The sequence below is a fragment of the Rana temporaria genome, chromosome 4, assembly GCF_905171775.1.
Source record: "Rana temporaria chromosome 4, aRanTem1.1, whole genome shotgun sequence".
NCBI lineage: Eukaryota > Metazoa > Chordata > Amphibia > Anura > Ranidae > Rana > Rana temporaria.
This window is the reverse complement of record NC_053492.1, coordinates 226488370-226497060: the sequence shown is the minus strand read 5'-3', so window position 1 is coordinate 226497060 and position 8691 is coordinate 226488370. Positions and strand designations below refer to the sequence as shown.

The 8691-nt window shown below is 48.0% G+C and overlaps 1 long non-coding RNA gene across 2 annotated transcripts in view; it reads left to right on the top strand.

Annotated features, from left to right (window-relative positions):
- Window positions 1–202: 202 nt before the first annotated feature.
- LOC120937023 overlaps window positions 203–8691 on the top strand; it is a 45427-nt gene continuing 36938 nt past the window's right edge. Inside the window, exon 1 of one of the 2 annotated variants that reach the window (XR_005748663.1) lies at window positions 203–273. This is a non-coding gene — a long non-coding RNA (uncharacterized LOC120937023). Of the gene's footprint in view, window positions 274–4549; window positions 5837–8691 lie in introns of those variants that run through there. The other variant, XR_005748664.1, reaches the window with a different exon arrangement.

The window sequence follows — 8691 nt, the reverse complement described above, 5'->3', positions numbered from 1 at the left end:
GTATGGGCACATCGATCGCTCTGCTCCTCACTAATAAGTTGCCCTGTGTGACAGCTGGCCGCACCTCCTACAACTTTCTGAAGGACAAAGCTTGGGAACTCTCCTCCCCTCTCCGCTTCCTCCCGCCCCGCCCTGCCAGCTCATTGGCCCCCCCGGTCTCCTTAAGACCGCCCCTCGGCAGGGGGGGTGTGTTATTCCGGAGTTCATTGACAGCGGCGCGGAGGTCACATCACATGGGGGCTGAGAGAGGAGCCCGGCGTCCGCGGGAAGGAGGTGAGTGCGCCCCGGGGACCGGACGGAGGTGGGGACCGGAGCGGGGGGGATATACACACACACACGGGAGGGGAGTGTAATCCTACAAGGACATGACGAGACACCGCTAATCCCGGGAGGACGGTACTGTGTGAGAAGGGTTAAAGAGGAGGGAGCCGATAGACTCCACAAAGAATATGGCGGGGGGGTCCTCCTTCTCCAACCTTCCTGGGGGCCCCTGTGACCGGGAACTTCCCGAGCGGAAGTGGGCTGTGTGTGTCAGCTGTGCCCGGGCTGCTCAAGGACACAACAAAGTGACCGCCTGTGTGTGTGACAACAAACCTCCCCAACTTGTGTGTGTGCCTAGTCTACATCTCTCCTGTACCTCCCACACCCCCCCCCTCTAATCAGATCTCAGTGTTCTGTCATATATTGAGTATTTTGTATGGCGCCTCCTACACCTTGCATGTTAGCAGCTGCTAACCTCTAAAGTGTCATCTTATTAAATGCCTTTTTATTTTGTTGGGGGGGCAAAAAAAAGTTTATACTTGCCTGCTCTGGTATTGTACATCCCTGATCCTCCCCTTTTAGTGGCCCCCTGCTGGCACTGCCCACTCCCTCCTGTGTGCCCCAGTAAGTGAGGGTATACCAGTGCAGGTCCACTCCTGATCTGGGCTGTGTGCTTCTATAGACCCTAGCAGCGCTGGTAAACCATGATCTCCAATCCCTCCTCCAGATGACTGGTAGAAGCTTATGGTTCCCACTGCTGTCAGTGTGTTTTTTGTATCGAGAGATCTTTAATTTGCAGACAGCCTTGGAGCGGTGTACACTCTACTTCCCTTTTCCAGTGTGTCTTGTGAGATCAGGAAGAGGAGAGGGCAGTGCTGCAGCCCGGGACAGCGTTGGATCGGTGATAGGAGGCAGGTAAGGGCTCATGCACACAGCTGCTGTTGGGGGTGTCTAAATGTGTGGCGTGTTTTTTTCCCCCCCTATTTTCTGCGTCTAAACGCACCTTCATGTTAGCCTATGTGTCCATGCACGCACACACACACTCGGCATAAGCATTTGGGGGGGGACAGCCTGTGCTTCCAGGGGCAGTTCAAACGCTGTGACAAGCTGTAGACCACATTTTGCATTTTTACATTATAGTGAGTGTTTTTAATGTAAACTCTAACATGAAGAAAACAGCGATTTTATAGAGCTGGCGTTTTTTAGAATGTTTTGTGTGCATGAAGTGTTTAGGGATGGAGCAAGAGGAGAGAAAATGGTGGGGAGTTATTAAAGAGGAAGTTAACTTCCATCTTTAAGTTTTACCTTTAAAGGGGTTGTAAAGACAGAAATGTTTTCCTCTTAAGTTAAAGTCTGACAGTAGCTGATAAAGTAAAAAGTAATGTTTTGCATTATAACTAGTTTGATACCTGTTGAAATCGAGCTGTTCACCTCCAGCACTCCTGAATCGTTGTTCTCACTGACTTCCTGGTTTGCGGTGCGCATTCATTCTTGCTACATCACGGCCTAATGGGAACTACAGTTCCCATTAGGCTTAGCCTCCATGCCTGTGAGGGATAAGAGAGCATCTTCACGCAGGGCTGTAGTCATAGGGAGGGGGTGAGCACATTCTGCTTTCCACCATGCAAAACCGCTCAGATTCTGGTGGAAAGCAAGAAGAGGAGAGACAGGAAATGGCATTTTCTAACCTGGATTACTGTATTTTGGAGGTCAAAAGGAAAAACCAGGTAAGTGATATTTAAATGCTCTAGCTTACAGCAATCAATTGATCTAATAAAAACGAACCTTTAGTGTTCCTTTAAGGCTTGCCTATAGATCACAGGTATCAAACACAAGGCCCGTAGGCTGAATCCAGGCCATTTCATGTGGCCCTTGCACCTCTACTGCAGCTGCAGGAGAGCTTCAGCTTTCCTCTGGTCCTCCTCCAGACCTCTGCTTTCTGCTTTCAAGTAATGCATCCAACTTCTTCCCCGCAGCAGCATAAGGGGGTGCACTGTGATGTAAGGGGGGGGGGGGGGGGCGACTCCTGATGGTGGGGTAGGTCTTGACATCTAATGTAAAGGGGAGGGGATGCGCTGAACATCTAATCTTACAGATACAACCGGCCCTTTTGAGGTCAATCTTAATGCTGATGCGGCCCACAATGAAATTGAGTTTGACACCTTTGCTATAGATGGTTTAAATATCTCCTAAACGTGCATGGTTCAGGAGATATTTAATGTAAAAGTGACATCACTGGCACATGCGCTTCGGAAGGAAAAGCCACCCGTGCCGGTTATTCAGAGCAGCAACCGGCGGCCCCTGTACGCATGCGTGGGAGTGACCTCATGACAGCTTCGGCCAGTCAGAGCCACGAACCCTGGAGAAAGACCTGGTATAGATGGATGCCATCTCCATTAATGACATGGCTTTGCCTGGAATACTTTGTTTTGAAGCAAATTTTACATTATGTGCTAGTTTGATGCATTGCATACTGGCACATTATGTCTTTGGCTTGTAGGTAAGGGAGTGGGCAGTTTAAAAATACTTTAACCCCAACCATTTGCTTACCTACTCCTTTTTAGATGTACTGCAGCGGGGTGGCATGGGCAGGCTCAGTTGCACATTATCTGGCCTCTTTTAAGATATGAGCGCCCGGTGACCACTATGTCCATTGGAGTACTGTTATCAGGGACCATGTTTGATCACTATGCTTTCCATTCGTGAACAGCTTGCTTACTGTTGTGATCTGTGATTGGCCCAAACCAATCGCATGGTACCTAGCCACCTGTACCATGTGTTTGGCCAATCACAGATGGCAAGCTGCTCATGAATGGTTAACCTACTCATGGCAGCTAAAACTATTGCTTGTACATCATTGTATAAGCAATAAAGTGTGTGTGTGTGTGTGTGTGTGTGTGTGTGTGTTGCAGAATACACTTTGACCTAACTTTAACTTTATGAAAATTTTGTTTTTATTGAAGGTTTCATAAAACCCAGTGGTGATCAAATACCACCATAAGGGTTCTAGTGTGAAAAAGAAACCTTTCATAACGATCATGTTATACTTGACCGCTCCATGTAATGATCGGGCACAGAGCAGCCCCAATCCTCTTCTTGGGTTCCCTGCTAGGGCTTTTGCCTCTTCAGAGTGCCCACCACAGAAAGCCCTACTATGTGTCTATAGGGGCTTGGACCAGCTCCTTTACCATAGGATTTCATTGACAGCAGCAGGAGCCAATGGCTCCTGCTGCTATTTTGCCCAGTGAGTATGGGGGGAGCTGCTGCCCTCATGCAGTGCTGGATCAAGGATTCAGGATTTGACTTGATGTCTATTATTCAGTGAGCTTGCTGCCCATAAATAGTTACAGCGCATGCCAACTTGGATGTAAAGCATCGTTTGTGGCAGGCGCAACACTATAAAGTGCCTCATGCGCTGTGGCATTAGAAGAATTGTGATATATCTGACTTTTCAGTCCAACAAGACTGTCCATTACTCTGATTGCCATTCTATGGAAGCGGTAGGGTTTAAAGAGCACACCAAATGCTTAAAATAACTTCTTTATTAACTTCACTTTTCTTCATAGATAACACTGCTGTACCTGTCCCTGTACAAACACGTGTTGAATAAGTATAACAGAAAATGGCGGTTTAAATATTCAATCTTGTCATTCAACATAAAATGGTGGATCTCTCCCGCTCTCTCTCCCCCGTTCGTTCGAGTGCAGTTAGGGGGGTTAGATGACTTTGTTTGGTAACTTAGTTCGGTGGAACTATAAGTGAACACACAACTAGATCAGTATACAGTTCTGATTACACTATTTTCAATAAGAACATGTATAACTTGTGTAACATACCTATTTAGGCCCTTGCTTCCATAAAACTGAACTCTGTATGTCTGCTCTGCTCTGTCTTCATGTGGAATGAATTTGCAGCACATGTACAGTATTAGGAACCTCCCAGACAGAATGGATGCAAATGTAGCTGTGATGGGTCAAGACTCTGCTCCATGTGAGATTAGCTGAGATTGGGCAAGGCTACTGATGAGTCACAAAAGCTTAACTCTATGCTTTCCGGTACGAATTATACTTTGTAATTTGAGCTTACCTTCACTGTCGTATAAATAAACGACTCTTAAAGGCATATTTTTTTCTTTTGCCTCTGTGAACACAACATGCAACTATTATATGACATTCAATCATAAAATCACAGTGAATAACTTTGCTTTTGTGTCTCATATAAACATGTGCACTACATTTAGGTTCTTGGCAGGTTTAGCTGTATATACATGTAGGTTATATTAGCTACCTAGGACAGGTTCTAGCTGGCCAGCTACATCGTTGGCCTAGCATGTAAATGCCCATGTCTTCTGCCTATTGCAGCTTTTTTTACTTTGCACTGTACTAATGACCCATGCTGGGAACGGGTTAACATCAAGGGGTTAACTGTGTGCCTAACAAGTGCAGCTTTACTAACATTGGTGTAGTTTTTCTCTCTAAAATCAGAGTTGATTTCAGGGAGAAGAAACGGATTGCTTTGTCAACACAGAATTCTGTGCTGTGATTGGCCAGTTGATCAGCAGGTTTCAGCCAGAATTGCTGGCTAAAATCTGACAAATTTTTGCTGTGTCCAATGGCAGCAGGGGGTGCCCCCAAACCAGGAGGTACACTGCAATGTATGGGTACATCGTGGTGCCTGACTGCTGCCTGCTCGCAGTAGATCTACTGTAAAGGGGGTCGGCAAAAGGTTAAAGTAAACATTTTGTGTTAAACACAACTGCCATAGTGGACTCCTCCGAATGCTGGTGGCTTTTGTTTACCTGCATCCATGAATATTTACTTTTTCTTGTTCACTTACCTTTTTGCTGCTCCTAGGATAGGCTACACAGGCGAAACTTTCTGACAAGCCTAGCTAGTGCCACGTTGTCCTCTCTACCCTCTGTTCTTCTGCAGTGCCACCATCTTGAATCTCCTGTTATTGGGAACCAGTTTGTTTGCACAGCCAGCTCCTTGATGATGCTTCCTTGATCCCATGCATGCACAGATGTTCTGAATCTTTATGGGTCTGGACACTTTGCATCATCCACAGCCCCCCGTGACTGGCATGACTGGCAACTTTACAAAATATGTAAATCTCATAAACCTGCATAAAAGAGAAAATGGGAAACATATCAAATGTTTAAACTATGAAAATTTATGGTAATTGATATTGAAGACGGCGGCACATCTTATAGCTGGGACAGGGCAAAAAAAGCTGGCAAAGTGCTACTAACAAGGAGGAGCTAAACATTTTTGTACTTTGGCTTAAAGGATAAGTCCAGCCTAACACTAAAGTCTTAAATCTATAGGCATCCATGATCTAACACCAACCTATCTAGCCCTGTAAAGAAGAAATCGGTATACATACTTTTGTTTCTATTTATTTTTTAAGCTGCTCTGCTCTCCAGCGGCAGAAGCTCTACAGAGGCCACAGAGGACAACGGCTGTGAAATGAATGGGACATGACATCACCCATAGACTTACTATGGGGCTTCAGTGGTGGCTGCCTCCAGAGAAGCCACTGCCGACAGCTCAATGTTGGATTGGCTTCAGAAAAGGTATGTTTCCTGATTTCTTCTTTACATATTAGTGTTCGATCGTTGTTGTCTATAGATGTAGCGTTTTATGGACTTCTACTTTTTTTGGCAACAGGTCAGTAACATGTCTGTCTATATAAGAGAATTTTAAAGGGTCAGATTGCCTCAGAAGTGGTGGGCAGAGGCTTGCCAATCTGAGAAGCTGTCTATAAAAATTGAAACTTTTACGTTGATTAATGGTAAATAAATCAATGTAAAATTTAAACTTTAACTATATCAACAATACAGAATATCAAGAAATCTGTGCACAAGGGACAAGGCTGAAACGCAATTCTAGATGCCCGTAATCTTCAGGCCCTCAGATGGCACTGCAATAAACTGTCATGATTCTGTGATGGACATCCCTGTATTTCTCCCTCGTCTTCCAGGACGGCACGCTGAGAGTAGACTGGCCACCTGACAGGAAACACAATCAAAAAAGAGGTTAAAAGGCCCCACCCTTCCCATGTGCCTCAGTTTCTGATTGTGTTTCCCCTACAGCGAAACAGTTTTTTATTTTCAAGCTGACCTAAGGCCTGGGGCTGGTGGTCCCCCCCCCCCGGAGTCTAGACCACAGGTACTGGGTGCTTTTGGGTCCGGTCAAGGTGCTTGCACTTTCCCGGGGGGGTATCCCTTCTTTATGGTCTAGGGAGGCTGAAAGTGCTAACTAAGAAGAGTGCCTCCCTGGACGCCAGAGCCTCCTAGCTAGCAGGGCTTCCCTAGTGCTCTGAGGCGGCCGTACCTCTCTTCCCCCCCCCCCGTCTTCCCTCCTACCTTACAGGGAGACTTCCCCTCTGCAGCGTGGTGTCGGCTGGGCTGGGCGCCGCTCCGAGCGGCGCCGTCACTTGCTGGGCGCGTATTGATGACGCGCACGCTGTCCGACGGCGTGACGTCACTCCGCCCCTGCAAGATGGCGGCCTCCACCGACGGATGCCACATTTCGCTGCAGAGCACAGCAGAGGCAGAGCAACACGCAGCCGGGGAGAGAGAAGGGCCGGACGCCCTCATCATGGAGGACCGTCTGACAGACCTGGCTGCTGAGGAGTCCACCCGGGGTGAGTCCTCCTTGTGTTCGGGGGTGGGGGGCTTCCCCCCCCCCCCCTCGTTGTAGAACCTCAGCTGTGAGAGTATGTTGCTAATGGGCCTTTCTATTTTACATTATGTTTTAGGAGAGGACCCTTCTGCCCAGGGGGAAGCCAGTAGATCTACTAAACCCCTTAAAAAGATTAAGAAATGTGGGAATTGTAATGATAAGCTCCCGACAGACTATAGCAAACCCTTTTGCTCCAAGTGTATCCTTAAACTAGCTGGGAAAGAGACCTCGCAAATCATGAAGGATTTTCTCTCTGTGCAGTCAGAAATGCTCGCCACTCTCAAGGATTTTAAATCTTCCTTGAAAAGTAGGGAGTCTGATCCCCCTGTACCTGGTCCTTCGTCTCAGGAGGGATCCACTTCTGCGCGGCTGGGTTCCCGCCAGCGAACTAGGAAGGCTCCTTCCTCTGACTCCGAGGATTCTGAGGTCACTCTTCAAGAAGAGGGCCTGGTGGAAAGCCAGGCGGAGGAAGAGGACGAGGATGCCAGGTCTGGGAAATATATATTTTCCGCAGATGATATGGAGGGTCTTCTCGCAGCCATTTACGCCTCTGAGCAGATCCAACATCCAGCGGAGCAGGTTTCAGCCCAGGACAGGATGTATTTGGGTTTAATTAAGCCTCAGTCTAAGACTATCCCAGTGCATCAATCCCTCAAGGATATTATCCGGAGGGAATGGGCTGAGCCAGAAAAGAAACTTCCCAAGTTTAAGACCTGGAAACGCCGCTGCCCCTTTAAAGATGAGGTGGAGGATACCTTTTTTAAAGTTCCTCGTCTTGACGCATCTTTAGCTCAGGTCTCTAGACAATCCGATCTCTCTTTTGAGGATGCAGGGAGTTTAAGGGATGCCATGGATAGGCGTGCTGATACCTCCCTCCGTAGAGCCTGGGAAGCCAATGCAGCCGCTTTGGGTCCTGCGTTAGCTTCAGCATGCGTCGCAAGGAACACTGCCGCTTGGACTTCCAGGCTGTTAGATCATCTAGCAAGTTCTTCCAAGTCTAGGGAAACTCAAGAGTCCCTCCAGGTGATCGGCAGTGCGGTAGCCTATTTGGCAGACGCAGCTATTGAGACGGTTCGCGCTTCAGCCAAGACTGGAGCACTTATTAATGCTTCTAGGAGAGCTGTCTGGCTGAAAACTTGGAGGGGCGACCTTGCGTCAAAAAAACCGCTTGTGTGCGATTCCGTTTGAGGGTTCCCTCCTGTTCGGCACCGCATTAGATCAGGCCCTAGCGAGATCCTCTGAAAAAGGAAATAAATTTCCCTCCAAACCTAGAGCAAATAGGGGGAAGTTTTTTCGTCCCAACCAGAGGAAAAACCCCCCCCCAGGGAAGAAATCGGCACCCGGCAGGCGCTGGGGGTTTGGAAAGGATAAGCCAAAGAGTGGGATCCTTTTTTCCAGCCCCAAGCCTGGTGAAAAGGATCCCAAGTGACGAGAGGGTAGGGGGCAGGCTCTCCAGGTTCCTTCCCGCTTGGGAGGAGATAACCAGGAGTCCTCACGTCCTTCAGATCATCAGGGAAGGTTACAGGCTAGAATTCCGCCAGTTTCCTCCCCCCATTTTTCTCCTCACACACCTACCAAGCGATCCTCGCAAAGCCGCTGGACTTTCCCAGAACGTTGCCAGCCTGGCCGAACAGGGAGTCATAGTCCCAGTCCCTCCAAATCAAGAGGGCCAGGGAGTATACTCCCATATTTTTGTCGTTCCCAAACCACTCGGGAAATTCAGATTGATCATCAATCTCAGACC